Here is a 22,305-nt window from a genome sequence, read left to right on the forward strand (position 1 = left end):
TGTTATTTCTTTTTACTTGGAGGATAATTTCAGCCGCCTTCACTCTGAACGATATAAAAATACAAAAGCCACCTTTTTTTTCAGTTTCCTGAAGTCATCTAAGCAAGCATTTTTAATTCAAAGAGGCATGAGTCAGTGTCCATGTGTGGTATAGATATGTTGTGTGTATTATGTGTCATTTGTGTGCAGTGTGTGTGTGTGTGTGTTGCTATGAGTAGGAATAAAGGCCTTGCATATGCTAAATATGTGCTCTACCATTGAGCTATATGTTCCCAACCCTCTATGGTCTTTGCATCAAACTTTTGCTGCAAATGTGTCTTTCACACAGACAAACAGATAGATAATAGACAGACAAACAGATACATGAACAGACAGACAGACCCCTCTACACATACTCTAGTTAGAACCCCCAAATCTCTATCGGTCTTATATCTTACAGTAACGATGGTAAAATATCTTATTTGCATGAGCTTGTAAACACTATTTTGATTTACTGAGGCCAGAAGGATTAATCATAATGGCAGCTTTATAAACCTACATAAAACCAACTTCCTTGGGCAGCCATCAGCGCAGTATTTCACTGAGCAGCAGAGGCAAGGGTTTGACCCACTGGGTGACAGCTTTCAAAGAGCCAGCACTCCTCAGCAGAAATCTAATCATCTCAGCTGCTGTGCTGCCTCGGGCCTGCCTGGATAAGTGCTGTTTATCCGGCTGTATTTGTAAGATACCCACCAAGGGATGCTAAACTTGTGATTGGAAAGCTGTTGTCTCCCTTGGTAGCAAGAAGCCTGCAGTGGCAGAATGATAGCCAGCCAGACAAACCCTTAGCAGTCAGCCTTCTGGGCAAGGAAACCTCCAACTCCTAACTCTGTGGGCCTCTGGGAGCTCCCAAGGCTGATCATTCCTCCTCCTCACTCCTCTGCTCTCTTGAAATGTTAACCTCCCAAAGGACAGACTGCACTGAGGTAGTAGATATTAACAGAGGAATAGGATGTGTGCATACATACATGTATGATAGTGAAACAGACAGAGGGAGAGAGAGAGAGAGAACTCCTCTCTTTTTTCCCTGTTCTCCTCTCCCACCTTAAGCTTTAGTGTCATTTAGAAATGTGTTATATACTGATCTGCTCTAGGAAGAGTTTGAAGGCAGATATTTATATCAACCGGAGCACATGAAAAAGTGAGAAAGGGAACAAGATGATATGGCAGAGAGTGTCTCTATTCCCACTAGGACTATTCAATAAAATTTTTGACAAAGTATTTCTACTTTTGCATCAAGGTAGAATTCGAGAACTGCAAGGTTCTCTGCCTTATGACAAATTCTGTGATAGTTGCTCTCTCTCATCCCACATTTAATCAGTTCTACTGGTGATTTTACAATTCCTTCCTTGCCTGTTTCTAGTTATTCATTTTGAAGAAGATGTGTGTTGTTGTTTTAGGACTGTGATTTGATTTCAGGACCTCCAGCTTGCTAATTAGGAGCTCTACCACTTGAAACTCCAGCCCCAGAATGTAAGGGATGGCTATTCCTTTAAGACCTGGGGTGGCTCTAGCCACTCCCATCTCCTTCTGGGTTCTGCTGGAAGAGAAGCCAAAGCAGCCCCCACCTCTGGCGGCCAGAATGTGTCTCATGGTGGTGCCCACTGAGCCGGAGGCGGAGCCAAGAGGTCTCCGCCTCTGCGGGAAGTTTGGATGCACTAGTTAGCCTATCGTTGGCATCTGGCCAGTCCCTCTCCTTTGAGCGTCACTGCTGGTATAAGTGTATTTGCCCTCCCCTTATTAAACCAGAACACCCCTTGAGGGTTCTCCGGGACCCCACACACCTGTGTCTTCCTTGGGGAGTATGGGGAAGGGGGCAGGGCGTCCGGCGACCACACGCTGACCAAGGCTGCACGTGGCCTTCGCTCCCCCGCAGTCAATCCCCACTGGCCAGGGGATGTGTTGAGGGCAATAGAGGACCACACAGAAGAGGCAGAGAGGCCCAGGACCTCCACACGGATGGAGGTAGAGCTTAAGCCCGGCACCAGAAGATGAAAATTTTAAGCTCATGTCATTTAAGTTCTCTGGCAAATGGAGAAGTAGTGTCTAGTAAAGATCTACTTCCTTGGGCTGGGAATATGGCCTAGTGGTAGAGTGCTCGCCTCATATACATGAAGCCCTGGGTTCGATTCCTCAGCACCACATATATGGAAAAGGCCAGAAGTGGCATTGTGGCTCAAGTGGCAGTGTGCTAGCCTTGAGCACACTGCCACTTGAGCAAAAAGAAGCCAGGGACAGTGCTCAGTCTCTGAGTCCAAGCCCCAGGACTGGCAAAAAAAAAAATCTATTTCCTGATTCAGAGAAGATGCATTCGCTAGAGTCCACATAGCAGGAGGCAGGAGGGTAGGAGGTGTGAGTGGCCTTCCTAAGGCCTGTTTTATAAGATCACCAATCTCAGTCATAAGGGCTCCTCACTTGTGACCCAAGGACCTCCCAAAGCCCGCATCTCATACTACTGAAATTAGCTAAGATCTACACATACCTGGACACACATTCCCTAAACAATAAAGTACATAAGTTGTTTTTCTAAACTCTCCCTAAAGACAACTTGAAATCAGCTTTCAACAATGAACATGAAGAAATGACAATTCATTCAATTAATGACTCCTTCCTCCTCCTCCTCCTCCTCCTCCTCTTCTTCCTCCTCCTCCTCCTCTTCCTCCTTCTCCTTCATCTTCCTCTTTGTCTCATTCTCTCCATCTCTCTCTCTCTCTCTCTCTCTCTCTCTCTCTCTCTGTGAGTGTGTGTGTGTGTGTGTTACTGAGGTTGAACTCTGGGCCATATTGCTAGATAGACACCGTACACACTTGAACTACACTGCATCCCTTTGTTATCCAGTTACTTTTCAGGCAGGATTTCATATTTATTGCTCAGGGCCCTCGTGAACCCTTCTATCTGTGCCTCCCACATAGCTGACACATTTAGAGATGATTGACAGAATAGCAACTGGATCACCTCTCACAATATTCAACTGTATACTGAACTCCCCTGATAGACAATGTCACTGATACATACACTTCATCAACAGAATTATTTCACAACACCCTACACAATTTCACGTTTTGTAATAGGTGTGTGGCCCCATAAACAGCATTCTTCCTGATTCCAGTGAGTGACTTTCTGAAAAAGGGAGGACAGAAGGTGCCAATCAGACACTGAGAGGACAAAGGAGAAAGGGGATTGAAAAGCTGAAACAGCAGTGTTGTATATATTCAATACTTTAAGACTCTGGAATAAAATAATCCCTGTTTGAAAATAACAACATCATATCATAATGCTATCTATCTCTCTGTCATCAATCAATCTATGTGCACCATTTAAAATCACAAAGGTATTAAAATACAGGTGTCAGTAAAATCTTTTTCATCACTAAATATTATTTATTGAAGACAAAGTAATTGAACCCTAGTCCAGGCTTTCAAAAATTATTCTGAAATATTGAGAACACCTTCTGTTGTAGCCAATGCCTTTTTTCATCACTGAATTTGACTCTTCTTACAAGCCTGATGATTACTTCAGATGTGCTTTGGACCCTCTGACTCAGTATAGCCAGCCATATCCACATGTTCTTCACCAAGTACTTCTACTGGGAGAAAAGGTGGAAGACTCCCATTTGGATCCACATGGCTAGTTCCAGCCAATGAATTGTGACTAGACAAATATGTCACTGCTAACAGGTTGTGGGGTGAGAGCACTCTCTTCCATTTCCCCATACAACCAGCCATGCTTCATTGCCTGTAAGAAGCAATGTCTCTGGATAACCTGTAAGACTTGTATAATGTAAGTGAGAAAAAAATTGAGGTTATTTGTTACTATATCTAAAACTACTCTGATGGATACAAATTTTTATTACCTATTCCTTTATTGCTATTTATTGAGCAGATTATTTATTGAATATACCTGACTGCAACTCAGCACATCATTTAAAAACATCTATTTGTTCTATAATTGGCATAGAGAGTTATATATACCTCCCATTTAAGTGTCACTCAGAATAAACATGAACTAATAATTAATAGGCATTGTGGATTTGCACACAATTCCACAGATGGATTTTGTTTGTTGTCTAAGAAAGAAATTAGATGGTTTTATAGGCATCTTTCCAGAAATAGTAACATCTTGGAGAGTCATGCCAGGAGTGTTGACAACTAGCTGTGCATGATGGGTGATGCCTGTGATCTCAGCTATGTGGGAGGCGAGGCATAGGTAGGAGGACTAAAGTCCAAAGGCAGCCCCAGACATAAACTTGAGACCTTACCAGTGCCGAGAGTGAGAGAGACAGAGAGAGAGAGACAGAGAGAGAGACAGAGAGAGAGAGAGAGAGAGAGAGAGAGAGAGAGAGAGAGAGAGAGAGGATAGCTGCGAGGGCTAAGCATTGATTGATGCTGGTGGTGTGATACCATGCCTTCAAACTGGATATAACTCTTCTGTACATCACTTTGACAATAACTAAGTAATTATTGAGAAAAAGAATAAGAATAATAGGGTTAATCTAGGAAAGGGCAGAGATTGTGGCTCTCAGCAGCTCCAATCACTGAGGTCAAGACAAGCCAAGGTAGATTCCACAGGGCTCAGAGGGTAGGCATAGTTGAAGCTCAATGTGGCTGTAAGAAATCTAAATCGTAAAAACTCGAAGCACATGCAAAATATTGGAAGAGGACCTTGGGGAGAGAAAGATAAGTGGCTTAGCTATCTGTGCCCTTAATCCAAGTGAGAAATAAATTATTAAGCAGAGTGCAAGACAACTTTGCCCTTTGGAGAATATTGTTGTGGACCCTGGGGCTATGTAATTTATAGCCCCATGGGGCAAGTATTGGACATTTTCTTATTGGTAAACCCCTCATTTGTATATTCCCATAGCTAGACTTGCTACATATACACATCTATATGACCTACAGAAATCACCACTCATCTCCTACAGAAACACACAAGGATTCATAGACTCCATTTGAGCCTCAAAGCAAGAGTGGTCTTTCTTCACATCTATGTGAGCAATACATCTCCCTTGAGTATGGACTTGTAGGAATAATTGTCAAATAAATGGACTTATCTGGATGTGGATAAAGCTTTTTGCTTGCAAATATTAGGAGAATTGTACCAATTGTGACACTATCTGGGTTAGTGGACAGGGTATTTTAGGTTTTTTAGATTGGCCATTGAAACTAAGGTAGAAAATAATTCCCAGGACTTTACCCTAAGTGTTCTATGATTTTCATCCATCTGTGAGTTAGTTATTTTGACACAAAAGTTCTTAATCTTTAGACACTTGAAATTATAGGGTCAAGGATATCAGAAGTTTAGAAATACAATTTTCAGTTCCAAAGCCCCCATTAAATGTCACATAAACAAAAATGTCCAAAGTTCCCAGCTGCACTGTAATTCTCAGGAACAATTTTGCTGAAAATCCATCCATAGAGCCATTTATCTGCTTCCCCATGCATTAACTTATTTATGCGATGTTTCTCCAAAAAGCACCCAGGAGCTTATGCATTATTCTTATTTTTCAAGATGTACTGAGTTTTCAGAGTTTACATATTCCGCACACACCATATGGAGTTGACAAAGTAATGATAAATTATTTTAATCTTTTATATTGTTTGTGAACACATAATCTATTTTATTTTATTACATCAGTTTCTTGCCTAAGAAATTATAATGGCTCATTTTCTGATTATTCTGGCTTTATAAACTTTCAGAATTTAATCTTGTCTCCTCTGTCCCACATCCTATTCTGTAGCCCATCTGATCCCACCTTATCTCCCCCACTTGTCTCACTACATGCCAAAACATTTACTCCTCTTCCTACTCACCATTTGTTTTCAATAACTCCATGCAATGTTCTTCCTCCCCAGGCCCCTCTTGCTTTCTTCCCTTACTGACAAATACCTACACATCTTTCTAGAACAACCCAAATGTAGAAACTTTCCATCTTCCTTGGGCAGAAATAGCCACCTTTTCTTTCAATCCATCTGTCCATCCACTTTGCATTCTTTATTTCCCCCCTTAATGAGAATATCATGTATATATTAAAACATGGATAAAGGACTAGCTGTATCCACTGGGTTAAAAAATGTCACGAAGATCAACAAAACTTAATTAATAAAAATTTTTAAAAAGTCATGAAGATATGAAAAAAGAGTCAGACACAGTGGCTCATACATGCAATTCAAGCTACTTGAGAACACGGTTTGTATTTTTATGCCAGCTCATAAAGAAAAGTTAATGAGCCCTCTTTCCACTTCTCAACTCATGGGGGGCAAGGATGGGCAGTCCTCCTAGCTACATGAGAGACTTGAGATCAGGAGAATCATAGTCTTAGGCCAGCCTGGGCAGAAAAGTCCATGAGATTACATCTCAATGGAAGAATTGGGGCATATTGGTGTTTTACCTGTCATCCTAGCTATAATAGGAAACTCCCAAAGCAGATTATGGTTCAGGCACTCACTGTGAAAGGACATGATACCACATCTTAAAAAGATTACATGGTTTCTCTCATTTGTGGTAGCTTGAATGTGCCCATAAATCTATAAATAAAGCATAAAAGACACAATAGAGAGCTCAAATAGTATAATTCTTGAGAAAAACTAAGTCAAAATCCAACACAATAAGTACCAGGAAATGAGTATCTGCAAGAGTTGGTGGCGATGGGGAGAGGAGAGCAGGAGTGAGGTATAGAAGAATGAAGAGGGGAGAAAGAGAATACAGTCAAAAATTATTGTATCTGCCACAAAATTAAGAGAATGGAAGAAAGAAGAGCGTTGAAGGGGGGGTGAAAATGTTTAAGGTGGCGGCATAGATCAAGATGCATTATATACATAAACTACTTCATTAAATGGCAAAAAATAATTCAATATATATTCTATAAAATTAAGAAAAGAGAAAGAAGGGTGACATTGATCAAGAAGCATTGTATTCACAAACTGTTCTATTGAATGGCAACTCCATTGTACCTATTTAAAGATAACAAAAATATTTTTTAAAATAACCATGACAAAAAAGGGTTGGGGGACAGAGCAGCAGAAGAATGCCTGCCTAGTAAGTGTGAACTGGGCTCATACCTCATACACACATACATACATACACACATGCATGTACACATGAACAAAAGATATTTAACAAGTAGTAGAAACTACTCAAAAATAGAAGAAAAAGCCTTATGTTGTATTGGAAGGAGATCAGTTTGGAAAATGTTTCTAAGGGGAAGTGACTGGCACTAAGAGAATGACAATGTTCTATCCAAGTAGGATGAGCATCAATTCTGTGGAGATGGGGAGCAAGCATTTTTGGTCCAAACACACAGCATTTAAATGGGGGCAGCTCTGGAAGAGGATAAATTGGGCCCACATGAAGAAAAGGTACTCATTAGTCCATTAGTCAGACATTGGATATTCTACTTCAAATTTCATATTACCAAGTAATACGGATCTGAAGTCACTCTTTTAGCTAATATAGACCTGTGACTCCTTTGTCTTTCACAACTTACTACATATACAAGTTGAATGTGGAAACATTTCCGGCAGGTATTATCATGGTAAGGATTCTTGGATTTTTGTTTCTTGGTTTTTTTTTTGTTGTTGTTGTTGTTGTTATTGCTGTTTTTGGCTGGTCCTGGGGCTTGAACTCAGTGCCTAGGCGTTACCACTGAGCCTCTCAATACTCAAGGCTAGTGATCTACTACTTGAGCCACAGTGCCACTTCAGACTTTTTTTGAGTATTTTATTGGAGATAAGAGTCTCACAGACTTTCCTCCCTGGGCTGGCTTCAAATCATGATCCTCAGATACCAGCCTCCTGAGTAGCTAGGATTACAGGCATGAGTCACCAGTGCCCAGCTTTTTAAATTTTTTCTTTTCTTTCTTCTTTTTCTTTTCTTTTAACAAATCAATACTTTGTCATATGATTAACTGGTTTTACAAAACCATGACTCAGTCGTCATACCAACAACATACTTTGATGCTGAATTACCAGAAGAGCTTAGAGGAAGATTTGACTCTCCCTATAAAATTTCATCAGATGTTGAATAAGCGAAGAGACATTGTTTAGTTCCTTCCCAAGGGAGGGAACATGTATGATTTGGCAATCAAGTGGTGTGTGGAACCAGGGAGTGGAAACAAGACACAAAATATGTTTGTGTTCAAAATAGAGTGGTACTGTAATTTCATGCTCATGAAATTCATTGTTAGGCTTACAAAGTAGTTCTTCACACACTTAATCAACTGTGAGAAAAATAAGAACTGATCATAGTGATAGCCACACTAATTTTTTAATTAAATACATTTTATTGTTATTATAAGGCTATTATAAGGGTAACAGTTATATAAGTTGGGTAAAGAATGAAATTCTTTTTGAACATTGTCACCCCTTCCCTTGCTCTCTGTTTTTCCCTCCTAGTCCCACCCACAAATTGAATAGTTCATTTTCAACATTGTGTGTAAAGAATCGCTGAATTTGTTCACCTTTTGTCCCACCATTTTAGTGCCCCACTTATCCTCCCAGACAGATAAAGGAACAAATAAGACAAGAGGTAAAGAAAACAAAAACTGCAACAAAGAAAAAACGAAAACCTTGTTCGCTTTTCCTAGAGTTCATTTTGATAAATATCTTATATGATCATATGCACATAGGTATTGCATCTTCATGATCCTCTCTTCAGAATATTTTCCTTTGAATTTACTATGAGCCACACTCATTTTATAACACATATTCAAAATGCAGAATAGCAAAGATGGCATAGCTCCTATTCAGAGTGATATGTATGTTTATAGAAGAAACCACTCAATTTACAATTAAAATGGCGATTAATTGGTTTTATATTAAATTGCTCCAGAGGACTTCTGGAAGAGTTCCAGTTCATTAAATATTTTTATTGAAACATATTTTTTTATCATTCTCTGACTTTATGAAAGCATCTAAGCCTGGCTGTTGATAGCAGAAATTCTCTAAGTGGAGCAATGGTGTCTGTCATATTTTTCTAGTTTCGATTAGGAAGAAATGTGGTACCTGATGTGTATTAAATTGGTTAGTGAAGAAATAATGAGGTCTATAATAATACTTAAGAAAGAGTCAGCAAGTAACAGCTCAAAACTATAAGCCTGACTACTTGCAAAGTGAAGATTTGGAGGATCACGGTTCAAGGTTAGTTCAGGCAAAATGTTTACAAGACTTCTTCTCAAATGTGGAACATGCCCATCATCCCAGCTACTTGGAAAATGTAAATATCAATATTACAGTCTAGGCTAACCAGGGCCAAAAGAAAAAAATGAGAATTTTTAAAAACAAAAACAAACAAATAAACAAACAAAAGCAAACATTATAAAGAACTAGACATGATGCAAATGTATGAAACATGAGTGCTAGAACAAGGTGTGGAGCTCAAGTAGATTTAAGAAAGACTATCCATCAAATAAAACACTCCTGTGACGAATTTCAAAATACAAACTACATTGTTCCATGGTCCTGTCTACATATGTAGGAGAACTTTTAAATAAAGTTTTGGATGGAACATGGCCATGAAAAGGAAGATGTAATCATTGTACTCATGAGAAGCTGTTAGAGCTTCACCTGCTTCACCCAGGAAAATGATTAATTATACTGAAGTACAATCTCCACTCACTTCCTGTCAGTAGCAGTCTTGTGACGTATGTTCTTAAGACATGATTTATAATGTTTACAAGAATGACATGGACTGTGATACTAAAGAATAATAGCTAGCCAGGCTCATTTCAGTAGATGCCAGGAAATTTGCTTAACATTGTATATGATTTCATTTAATTATAACTATTCCTTTGAGTTATTTTTATCTTCATCTTACAGATGGGAAAACTGGGTCATAGAGTTGTAACTTTCTTTGCCAAGTTCATAAAACTAATAAATAGAGAAACAGAACTTATATATTAAGGCAGTCAGTCACTGCTTGTAATCATTTTCCAGTCAACCAATAACCAATGCCTTTGTCATAATCCCACATTCTATTTACAACACTAAACTGGGATTGGCCCATTGGAAACCACACTATTACTATTAAAAATATGTGAGAGGGGCTGGGGATATAGCCTAGTGGCAAGAGTGCCTGCCTCCGATACACGAGGCCCTAGGTTCGATTCCCCAGCACCACATATACAGAAAACGGCCAGAAGCGGCGCTGTGGCTCAAGTGGCAGAGTGCTAGCGGGAAGAGTGCTTGAGCGGGAAGAAGCCAGGGACAGTGCTCAGGCCCTGAGTCCAAGGCCCAGGACTGGCCAAAAAAAAAAAAAAAAAGTATGTGAGAGACAGGACTTAGATTGTCTTCGGATAAACGACTGCAAAAATTGTGTATGACCAGGGCAGATATGTGCAAAGTTGAACCACAGGAAGACTGACCTGTTGGCATGGCACCGTGTAGCTTGGCATAGCCGATAGATCAGAAAAGTAACTAAGAAGAAAAAGTCAGGGAAGCAAATGGCCTGCAGAAAGCTTGGAAAGTGTCTGCCAATCCTATCAATGTATAAACAGAGTGACTTAGCTCCATCTAGACGTAGCTCAGTTTGTGGGATTAATGGAGCCTTTAGTGAAGATGACTACAGATTATCTTTTTCTTTCCACTCATTGTCAGCAACCCACTTTTCTTCTTTTGGTCTATAGAGACAATTTGGATCAACAACAAGGCACATTTGTCAGCACCATTAGTAGTAATATTTTTTTAACTGAGAATGAATATGTTCTGACCTGGTTTATGTGTCATGTCACAGATAGGAAATATGTTTACATCCTGAAAATCAGCTGACCCACTGTGCTCCCAGATCAGGTTTCTGATTCTTCCCACATGGCTAGTCGGTTACCTCTTTCAGGCCACATCCAGTGACTTTATGAGGGAAGCACAGGCTGGCCCAGGCAGCGCCATGAGCTCCACCCACCTATGCTGCTTGTTCAAAACTCCCAAAGCCAAAACCAATCAACATCAAAGCAGTTACTGTGAAGGTCAGCAATCATATCCCAATAACTTTCCTATTATCATCCTAGAGTTTGTCTGTGATATACCCATTCTTTAAATAAAATGTCATTTTGGGCAAGTACAAATAACACATGGATTGGATAGCAGAAAATCAAAGAAGACTGGCTTTGTAGGAAATGCAACTATGATAGTTGATGCTAGTCACAACCCTCTTTCCTGTGGCTGAACCTGGAGGCCAGCACCTGAACAAAGGTAGGAGAGTGAAAAGCACAGCAGGGTTTTTAACAACATGCTCAGTGGGATATTCTTAGCAGATTGGCATGCTTCAAGGTTTGGACTACACAGTCCACAATTCTTAAAGAAATATTTCACATCAAATGAAATGATACTGCTCTGAACATGTATTAAGTACACAGTAATGTTTACTACTCCTTACTCTTCAAGAGCTTTAACTTTCAAGAAATATTTCCCCTACTCTGTCAAATTTCTAGGTTGCACTGAATTTGACAACAATGGGATGAAAATACTGTACATATTTCATTCTTACTGGCATTCAGCAGATTAAGGAATACCACAATCATCTTATATAAAAGAAAAATACTTGTTTTTACAGAGGAAAAAGGGACATAAAAGCAATCCTTACACATTCACAATGGAAAGAATATGATAGTAGAAGGCTCAAATATTGGTTAGTGAGTCAAGGATATGAAGAGAACCAGAGGGAAGCTTTATTGTGAGGTAGTCAAGAAATGCATGGGTAGTCAAGAAATGAGGCTAGGACACAGTCATATGATTGGTGTGGACAGTCACTCTGTGAACTCATTAAACTGGTAAAAATCCTATTAATTAAGTCCAAGGTTTTTATTTCATTTTGCTGAAAAGAATCCTTTGCAGAGTGATTGCATCAAAAGGGCTCTGCCCTCATCAATGGATTAATCCACTAATCCATGGATCAATGACCTAATAAGGAAGTGAGCTATCATGAGATTGGATCTGTTATTGGAAAAAAAAAAGTCAAGCAAATAGTTGATACAGAGGTTTGTAGGCCAGAGTTAGATGAAACCAAAATATTTCAGAGAAATGTGATACACAGTGGTATAGGTGGTGGTAGTGCTCTGTTATTTGCTTATTTTTAAATAATACCTCTGTGGCACTGAAAACAAATACATTATCAAGTGGTTGGCACTCTGAAGAGAGGAACAAATGAAGTCTACTGCTTTGTAATGATTTTGCCATATTCAGTGGCATAGAGAAACACAAAGGAAATGTTTTCAATTAGCAATAAAAATAAGAAAATAATTGAAGCAAAAGTCTATGGAAATTCCACCTGTTGCTGATACTCATTTTGTATTATTTATTCTATCCTCTATGACATTTCATCTATAAGACGCAAAAACTTTTGAGTCCTTTTATTTTCTCTCCTGATACTTGGTAATAATTAGCAGCAATGCAAACATACATTATAACACTTTTGACATGATAATTATTTGCTCCAATGCCTGCATCTCCCAATAGGCTATGTACCATGGAGGGTCAGTACTGTCTTAATCATCTTAGAACAGCCCAATAGAGTTGCTGACACCCTGTTCGATCACCACACCATCACAGTCAACTAGAGAACTCAATTGTCTAGAGGAAGACCAGGCACGTGATATGGTTTAAGGAAAGGCTTCCTAATAAGATGACTGAAATGACTGTCCATAAGAGTCCTTGATCTTCCAGATGTGAAAGACAGTGCTAAAGGCTATCAGCTTGACTCATCTTCTAGTTTCTATAGACATTTAAGTTAAGTTTTCCATAGTTAAAACAAAAATAAAATAAACCAAAACAACAACAACGAAAACCACTATGCAAGCCAAGCAAAGCACTATCCATTCTGGTTCTGGTTGGCCAGACATCCCAGCAGGTCCTAAGGTGGTCCTGATGTCCCAGCAGGAACCTAAGGTGCCATGATAATGAGTCTAAACCAGACAGTGCTGTAGAGAAAGACCCATTTAAAACAAAAGGAAACAAACAAAAAACAGTAACAAGAACAACAAAAAAACAGAGCTGAAATATATAAATGTTTGAAATGTTACATAGCTAAATAGACGACAAAGTCTTGTCATTGTTCCAACTCTAAAAGAATCCTGAACTTCAACATTTCCACACACTGAGCACTCTCAAAGCATCGCCCTCTCCAGTGTGCTCCTCTGGAAGAGGTCATGGCTCATGGGCTAAACCATGACTCATGGGATATAAACTCCATTGAAAAAAAGTCTTCCATGTAGGAGGAAAGAATCCTTGCTTTTGTTCATCCATAAAATCTGGTATTTGATATGGAATACTTCCTGACTGGTGTTTTCATTTTCCTTCTTTCTGAATTAAAATACTATTTTGTACTATAGTTTGAATCTCAAATATACATATATACAAGGTGTGGTCCCCAGAATGGTGCTATTAGAAGTAGTGTCGTCTTCTAGCAATGAGACATAATGGAACATCCTTAGCTCACTGGAGTATGTCTTCAAACTCAACTGCAGTATCCCAAATCCTTCCTCACCCTCTTGAGCTTTATGACCCTGACCAGAGTGGCTTTGTTCCACCATGATCTGCAACCATGATATATTGCCACAAGCCAGTTGATAATAAACTGTCTCTGTTAATATTATAAACGAGTATAATTTTACATTATAATTATAACCATCCAACCCATTATCATTTTTCAGGTATTTTCTTATAATTCAGAGAGCTGAACAACACACATCATTTTATTGAAAAATGGGTGAGATAGGGAGCAGGTATCTAGTCCTTCCGATTATCAACAAACTATACCCAAACCTGGAAGGAGCAGAAATGTATGACGTAGACACCTTAGATTTTTCTTTCAGATGAAGTTTCCAGACAGAACTGTGAGCCTGTGTCCTTTGAGGAGAGGGTAAGTTATCTGTAAAATGAAGAATACTCACAAACATTTAAGTGGCCAAGGGATACAAAGATTGTTAGATTTTCTCCCATACAGGGTCTCCTCATCTTTCAATGAACATGACTCGTTTTTACCAAGTGTATGCCACATTCAATAAATCCTGCATTTCTAAGATTAGATGGGACCTCGTGACTGAGATCTGGACAGTATCGTATTAATAAATGTGCTTTCTATCAGAGCAAGCTACTATATTCTTTCTTTCTGTTATCTAATACTTCTTACTCAGTTTTAGCTTAGACAAAGAGCCAGAGCTGTACCCCATGCTGAGGTGGTGATGGAAACTGGAAGGAGCCTGCACAACTGAAAACACAATAAAGTGTAATTTCTAAATGAATATCTTCAAGACTTTTGTAAAAGAGACAAAATGCACCTGTGTATTCTGCATTTTTCCTATTTGCTGATGTTCTTACCCCTCCATTATAAAGTCTTGCCCATTGAAAGGAGTTTGGAATTTTATCTAAATGCACCAACAGCCCATGGAAGAGTTTCTGCCATAGATAACAACATGCCTTTCTGTGTATTATATGTTTTTCTCTGTGAGGAGCTTTAGAGATGGAGGTGAAGTCTCTGTGGGAGACAGTAACTAAATAACAAGAGTAGGATTAAGGCAGAATGAAGGAGAAAAAATTATGAAATGTCATAAAGAGATTGAGAGAAGGGGAAAATTAAATGTTGCCTATTTTGTGTATAATACAAATGATGATTATTTCCGTCAAATTAGTTGAAGGCTACATTACTCTGGGATGCAGGAAACAAATGTATAACAGACACAGTCCTGTTGGCCCTGTTCGTTCCCAACCTGGCGCCAATATATCCTGCATGTGAACTAGTTCTGTGATCCGCTTCTAAACAAGAGAACATGGAAAATATGACAAGATGCCACTGCTATGTGTAGACAGTACACTTTGAGGACAAAGGATTTTGTGGGTTTCCTTAAAGCCCCTATGGATTTATGAAGGATGCATCCTTTATGCCTCAGTGAATACCCACAGACACAGGAAGTGCTCTGTTCAGCTTCATCCCAGATTCTAGCAACCTCAGTACATTTTTCTCTTTTCCCCTTATATCTATAACTTCCCCCTTGTAATTTATGGCTTCTTTTGGCACATCCAAATTGCAGTCTCACTACTCTTGGGTTTGGGGGACATCAGTAATTAAAATAGTATTACTTGAACAAAAGCACTGCACATCATGACAGTAACCAATATGGAGATGAAGTGACTAATGGGTGAGTAGTAGAAATAAGCATAGATATGCACAACAGAGATGATTCACTTCCCAGCTGAGCAGTGGGACCACATAAGAAGTCATACTGCTACTCACAGCAGCACATGATTTAAAATTTAGAAATTGTTTATAGCAAAAATGTTTCACTTTCTATGTTTTAGACAGTGGTTAATCACAGGTGCAAATGAAACCACAGCTAACATGGACAACTTCACTGCTTGAGCCTAATCTAGTCAGGCCTTTTGAACATTATAAGTGGAGGATAGAGATTTGAGGGGCAGAGGGATACTCAGTCTTCATTGCTGGTTTGGAAGAAGCATGGAACCACTATGATTTCATTAAAAGGCAATGAATTGTGCCAATAACCTGAGGCAGCTTGGAAACAGATCTTTCTTCACTGCAGCCTTCAGATAAGAATGCAGCCTGGCAGACTTCTTGATTTCTTCCTGGAGACTGAACACAGAACCCACTTAAGCAAGCTCTTGACCCAGAAAAATTGTGCAATGATGAATGGATATTGTTTTATAATCACTCAGGAGCTTGTGATAGTTTGCAATAAGAAACCATGTAAACATGTTCATATGTATATATCATATATGTATAGCATATATAATATACATATGTATGCATTTAGAATCTCTACATATAATATATGCATATGTATTTATATATTTTATATATGTTAGCACACAATATAATATATATGCTACACATATTACATTTATACTTCATATACAGGAAAGTTACATTTCATATATATTTTATAACACACACATAACACAAACATTAATCCTTATGTGTATGCTTGGGAAAATCCTACTCCTATGAATGTGATTGTATGTGAAGAAAGACATTAGGCATCGAGAACAAAATATTATTATTTTGAACACACTATATTCATTTTGCCCATGACTAATTCAGGATGACTTTCATACTCTTAACTTATTAAGTGAAGAATTTACCTATTAAGAAGTAGTAAAATTTTTGAACTAAGGGTCTGAGCACTAATCCCTTAGCTTTTTCACTCAAGGCTTGTACTTTATCTCTTGAACTACAGCTACTTCTAGCTTTTAGGGGTTGATTAATGATAAGCACCTAACAGCCTTTCCTGCCTGGGCTGGCTTTGCACTGTGATCTTCAGATCTTAGGGTTCTGAGTAGCTAGGATCATGGGCATGAGATACTGGCTCCCAGCTAGCTCTGCTAAATTTGAGTGTGATGCATATATAGGTTTTCTGTATGAAGTAGGCTTGATTTCTCTTATGTATATGAGTATGTTTGTCTGAATATTTGTAACTAGAATCCCCAGTGTCTAGCATAGCTCTAACTGATCATATCCCATTAGTTCAGATGAGAGCAGGTATCTGCAGCAATAAGAAAAAACACTCCAATCTCAACAAGTTGTTTAATCTCATTCCTAAGGAAAACCAACAAGGACAGTTGGCAGTCACCCTGTAGCTTTCCTTGCACAAAAGCTATCATTCTGTCAGCATGGCAGAAAAACACCATGACAGCCATCTAACCCAAACAACAAAGACCTCAAATATTTTTTAGAATCATGATTAGTATAAAGCTTACCTCTAGCACCATTCAGATTTTCTGTATAAAATGATCTACTCTTTAACTTCAATTTCCAATTGATTTCCAAAGATTTGAAGTAGCAAACCAAATTTTCATTTTCTTTGAAGTAGAAAACCAAATTTTTATATGCTTTTGTCTCCTATCACCTTTTATTTAATTGTCAAAAAATTGTAATGCTCTTAACATTAAAACAAAAAAAATAGAAGAGAAACTTGGATTAATTGATCCTGGATTTTATAAGCAAATGCTATAATCATTTAATATATTTGATCTCTAGCAAGCCTTGCAAACATCTTGCAAAGATATGCATCATGGAGTTCAGAAATGATCAGGAAAAGAGGCTTCAAATATCCTGTATATTTACCTTTTGTAAGAATTCATCATGAACTTTCTATGGGTGTCATGCACCACAGTTGAGTATATAAAGTTTTTTTGTCAGGTACTGAGGATTGTGGTTCAAAGCCAGACCTGGCAGGAAAGGTTGTGGGACTCATATCTCCAGTTAATTACCAAAAACCAGAAGTAGCCAGGTACTGGTGGCTCACACCTGTAATCTTATCTATTCAGGAGGCTGAGATCTGAGGATCACAGTTCAAAGTCTGCGTGGGCAGAAAAGTCTGTGAGACTCTCATCTCCAATAAACTACTCAGAAAAAGCCAGAGTGGTGCTATGGCTCAAGTGGTAGAGTGCTAATCTTGAGAAAAAGAATCTCAGGAACAACACCCAGGACTTGAGTTTAAGCCCCAGGATTGGCACCAAAAAAACCAAACAACAAAAACCCATCAGTAGAGGTGTGGCTCAAGTGGAAGTGAGTCAACTTTTCTTCTACTTTTGTATTACCATCCCTCTATTTTCAAGGATCATAGTAACTTACTTTTAGACTTTTGGTAAATCAGTCTTATTGTTAATGGGTTTAGATTTCCCTTTTCTCCTTTAAATTCTATTTCATTCAAGCCTAGTGATTATTAATACTAGAAACAATAATCTCATCTTTGTAGGCTAGTGAAAAGGGATAATACAACTAGATAAGCAAAACTTCAGGGGTTGTGTAATGATTTAAGGTAGGAGGCTAAAAACTTCAGTCACTAAGAAAAATCATTGCTTTGCCTCACAATTTATAATAACCATGAACCAGTAAAATAAGGTTAATTGTAAGTAAATAAGTAAAATAAGGTTCATTGTGTTCTATTTAACAGAAAAAAAATATTTAGAAATGTTTCCATCAGATTATTTTTATGCTTCTTAAATAAATGAGTGCTTCAAAATTTTATTCATCATACATATTGTTTTTCCATAATGTTGAAACAATTTTATTATACTATTAAAAAAGCATCATGTTCCATTTGAATAGATATTAGTGGTGACTAAAGGGTTTTTTTCGCTCAGTTTTTAAAAATCCTATAAGGCAGACATTGTTCCCATTGAGCCATTCTTACACAGGTCAATAATCTAGCTTTTTGACTTCTATAGATGCTTTTCTATGTATTTATCTATTTATTTGCTGAATACTTTAGTTGAGCATTAATGTTACTCTTAGTTTCACGAAATAAAATATCAGGAAGTTTAAATACGAATGATAGCCTAATCATAAGATAACAAAATTCAGAAAATCTCAGTAGTTTTATAGCAGTAAGTAAATCTGAGTTTTGAATTGATTGTGAACAAAATGTTGCCTCTTATTGAGTTAGACGTGGGAATATGCTGAGTAATTTGAGCAATAGTGTAAAAATGTAGCAATCTCATGAAGGAGACAAGCCCATGAAATGTAAAGGATTCCAGATAATTAGTTAACTTTAAAAACTGGAATGTTTTGTTAATTACTCAGTTTAAAAGAGGAGCCACAAAACCAAATCAAAACTGAATGAGTTAAAGTTAGTATATTCTGTAGACAAATGAAAGGGCCGGGTTGATTATGTTTTTTTTTTAAGTATAGCTATTTAGATACTGCATAAATTCAATGTATGTGTGTTTTCTAATGGTGTCCCTTAACAGCCCAGGGGGAAGAACATTGCTTTCACAACTGAAAAACTGGGAATCTGTGGAGTGAAAGGGTTCAGACAGGGCTATAGCCAAGCACAATTTGCATCCCCAGACTCAGGGGGTACCAGTGATGCTTTCTACCATTTCACTGTTTAAAGTCATTTCTGATCCCCTGAGGTCCTTCTTAATTTTGTCTTCTCTTTTGTTAAAAAGGAATAGTCCAGAACATAGAACAATCTTTCTGGGCATTACAAATGTGCTTTAGAGTAAAGTAATACATTGACTTTGATAAATAAAATGAAAAAACAATAGTATCATACTGGTAAAAAAATAAATAAAAGAGGAGTATTATGTTTGTGGTTGGATATAATTACATTTACTTACAAAGGGAAAAGGGCATCTTTCTGTTTTTGAGACAAGATACTACTAAACCGCCCAGGCTAGCCACAAGCTCATAGTTCCTTGACTTGGTAGTGTTAGCATTACAGGCATACACCATTAGTCCATTACTGTTAAAAAAAAAAAAAGAAAGAAAGAAATTCTGGGGCTGGGGATATGGCCTAGTGGCAAGAGTGCTTGCCTCCTATACATGAAGCCCTGGGTTCAATTCCCCAGCACCACATATACAGAAAATAGCCAGAAGTAGCGCTGTGGCTCAAGTGGCAGAGTGCTAGCCTTGAGCAAAAGAAGCCAGGGACAGTGCTCAGGCCCTGAGTCCAAGCCCCAGGACTGGCAACAACAACAACAAAAAAAAAAAATTCACCTTACAAGGTACTGTGGATCAAGCCTAAAATGCTAGCTACTTGAAGGGAAAAGGTTAGGGCATCATGATTCAAGTCCAGCAGGGCAAAAAAAAAAAAAAAAAGTCATAAGATTTCAGCCAATGACTGAGCAAGGTGGTGTGTTTCTATTGGTCTAGCTATTGAAGAAACACAGTAGCTTTCACATTGTTATCTATCTGTTGCTCCAAGCTGAGGGGAAACACAGTCACAGGGTATAGTGGTATGCTCTCAGCAATGAGGAAAGAACAAATAGGAGTTTCATAATCCAGGAAATCCTGGACATAAAGACTCTATCTCAAAAATAGCCAGTGCAGAAAGAACTGACAGTATAGCTCAAGTGGTACAGTACACCTGCCCTGTAAGTGTGACGCCCTGCACTCAGACTGCAATCCTACCAAAATAATAATAATGATAATGATAATAATAAAATAATCCTAAATTACAGTTCCTTCCAAGAACAAGCAAAAAGAGAATAGCAAGTATAGGAATTTCTACCTTTTCCTAAGCTATCTAACTACATTTAAGCCACAACTTATGAGGTAATGGCATGTGGACAATCAAGTCAGACTTCGATTAGAAAGAACCAGTAAGGTTTTGGATAGCCAACCCAAGGTCAAAGAAAATTTGATTTCAGTGTCTAAAACTCAGTTTTTGATAAGTCAGTTAATTTCCTGGTGACTAAACCCTTTAAATCATGGTTATTGTCAGACTTTGAGAAATGAATCATCTGTTTGCATTTAAGGAACAAAGGACAAAACTTGCAAGTAAGGAAATTTTATTTTTAAAATTCAGATAGAATGTAATAAAATGTTCACTTACCAATAGCTATGATTTTTCTTTTCAAATTTCTCAATACTCTTTGCTTTAGTTTCTATCTAGAATGTTCCCCCAAACCCATTTATCACAGGCTGATTCCCCTGGATATTACTATAGGGAGATGATGGGAATTTTAGGTGGCTGGGCCTGGAGCAAGAAAGTTAGGACATTGGGGGTGTTTTCTGAAAGGAGATCATGGGGCCTGGCTCCCCTCCTCTGGTTACTTCCTGGCCACCATAATGTAGGCAACATGCTCCACCTCATGATTGCATGACAAACTCTCTTAATACAGGCTCAAACATCACAGGCTAGCTGAGCAATGACTGAAATCATTAAAACTGTGAGCCAAAATAAGTGGGTTTTTTTCTTGTAAGTATATTTATCTCAATACTACATTCACAAATGCTCTTCTTTAAAAACAAAACAGAAAAGGCAAGCAACTTTGAGGATACGTATGGTTTACAGACCTTTTTTCTCTAAAATTTTTGCAATAAGAAAACATCAAGGGATTTATTTATGAAGACTATTTGGACCAAAAAGAGAAAATATTGTCTGTCACAGTGTTTTTCCTTAGAGATTATTAGACCACTTAGTATCTGAAATGTAGCTTCCAAATTATTTCCCTTATACTGAATAATGCATGGCATTATAAATACTGCTGTTTTCATTTTTTACGTGTATACCTGAGGCACTTCCAAAGTCACTCATTCTAAAGTGAGGAACTAGGACTTGTGCCACAGTCTGAGAACTGCATCTTCTGGCCTCTTCACTAGTCTCTTCTTCATCATATCTTGGATATCCAACTGACACTTTCCTTATCTATAAAAATAAAGAAGCCAATCACATGAAATCATAGGCTTCTTAACAATATTCAAATTGATATGAACACAATTTTGGAGTTTTACAACCAACTTTCATCTTAATACCTATAGGAAGGGAATATAGTTAAATAGTTGTAGAAAATGTGATTATTTAGGTTTAGATTAGCTCACATTTTCTACGGGCATCTCAAAACTAGCAAACTGCTTCTCATCCTTGTACACCCAAGTACTGCCTTCATTCCCTCAGTAAAAATCCTGAAGACTTCGTTGAAAACATTCAGTTGGGAGGCCCACATTCAGGTTCTCCCAAGCCACACTCAATCACAGCTACTCACATTCTAAATGGATCAGCTTTAATCTAACATACATACTACTCCATGTCTGACCAAAAAAAAGAAATTATCCAGCTTACTCTTGACTTTGAGGTTTACGGACTGAAAACTAATACAAGCTACAAGTTCACAGTTCTTTTGCATGAACAGCTTGAGGATTTCCCCAACATCTTTAATGGTCTCAATATAGAGTGTTCAGTGTTTTCCTTGGGGGTGGAGGGGTGTACATTGAGACCATTGAAAAATCAGACATGGGCAAGCACTACTACTTACATTATACTATATACTATATAAGAACAATTTCTGTGTACTACAATCACAGTCAAAAGCAAAAATACTTCAGGAATAGCCACCTTTATTTTGCCCAAAATGCAACTTCTTAAAAAGTTGGTATTTGGAATAAGCTATTTATACTGATGGGAGCATAATATATCACATGGGTCATTCTAGTAATTAGTAATAATTAGTAATTATAAGATTTTCAGTGAACCATACCATTTACTAGACACTGGGCTGTGAAGTGTTTAAATTAATTGTGATGCTCTGTACATCAGGATCCAGCTACTATTCAGTAGTATAACATTGAACTATTTTCAAGAAGTTGGTGGGAAAATGCTAGGTTTGGTAGTAGATGGCTGTGTTCTAAGCATTCAAGAAATGGGGACAGGAGGATTGAGTTTGAGGCCAGCCTGAACTATGAAATGCTGACTCAACGATTTTTTTAAAAGTCATTCCAGTAGAGTAATTCTTTCCCTCTCATTCACATCTTTGTTGTTCATAGAGAGCACTTTTATGTAATTCTGTGAGCTTGTAGTAGACATTTAAGAGGAGATTA

At 38.0% G+C, this 22,305-nt stretch overlaps 1 protein-coding gene and 1 pseudogene across 1 annotated transcript in view; both read right to left on the bottom strand.

The window, feature by feature from the left end:
- The window catches only part of Rgs7 (regulator of G protein signaling 7), a 436,763-nt gene that overhangs the window by 257,495 nt on the left and 156,963 nt on the right, over positions 1 to 22,305 (bottom strand). The gene's annotated exons all lie outside the window — the stretch shown is intronic.
- Positions 1 to 22,305, bottom strand: part of LOC125359110 — a 42,305-nt pseudogene that overhangs the window by 11,694 nt on the left and 8,306 nt on the right.

This window comes from Perognathus longimembris, chromosome 11 (genome assembly GCF_023159225.1).
Source record: "Perognathus longimembris pacificus isolate PPM17 chromosome 11, ASM2315922v1, whole genome shotgun sequence".
Taxonomy (NCBI): Eukaryota; Metazoa; Chordata; class Mammalia; order Rodentia; family Heteromyidae; genus Perognathus; species Perognathus longimembris.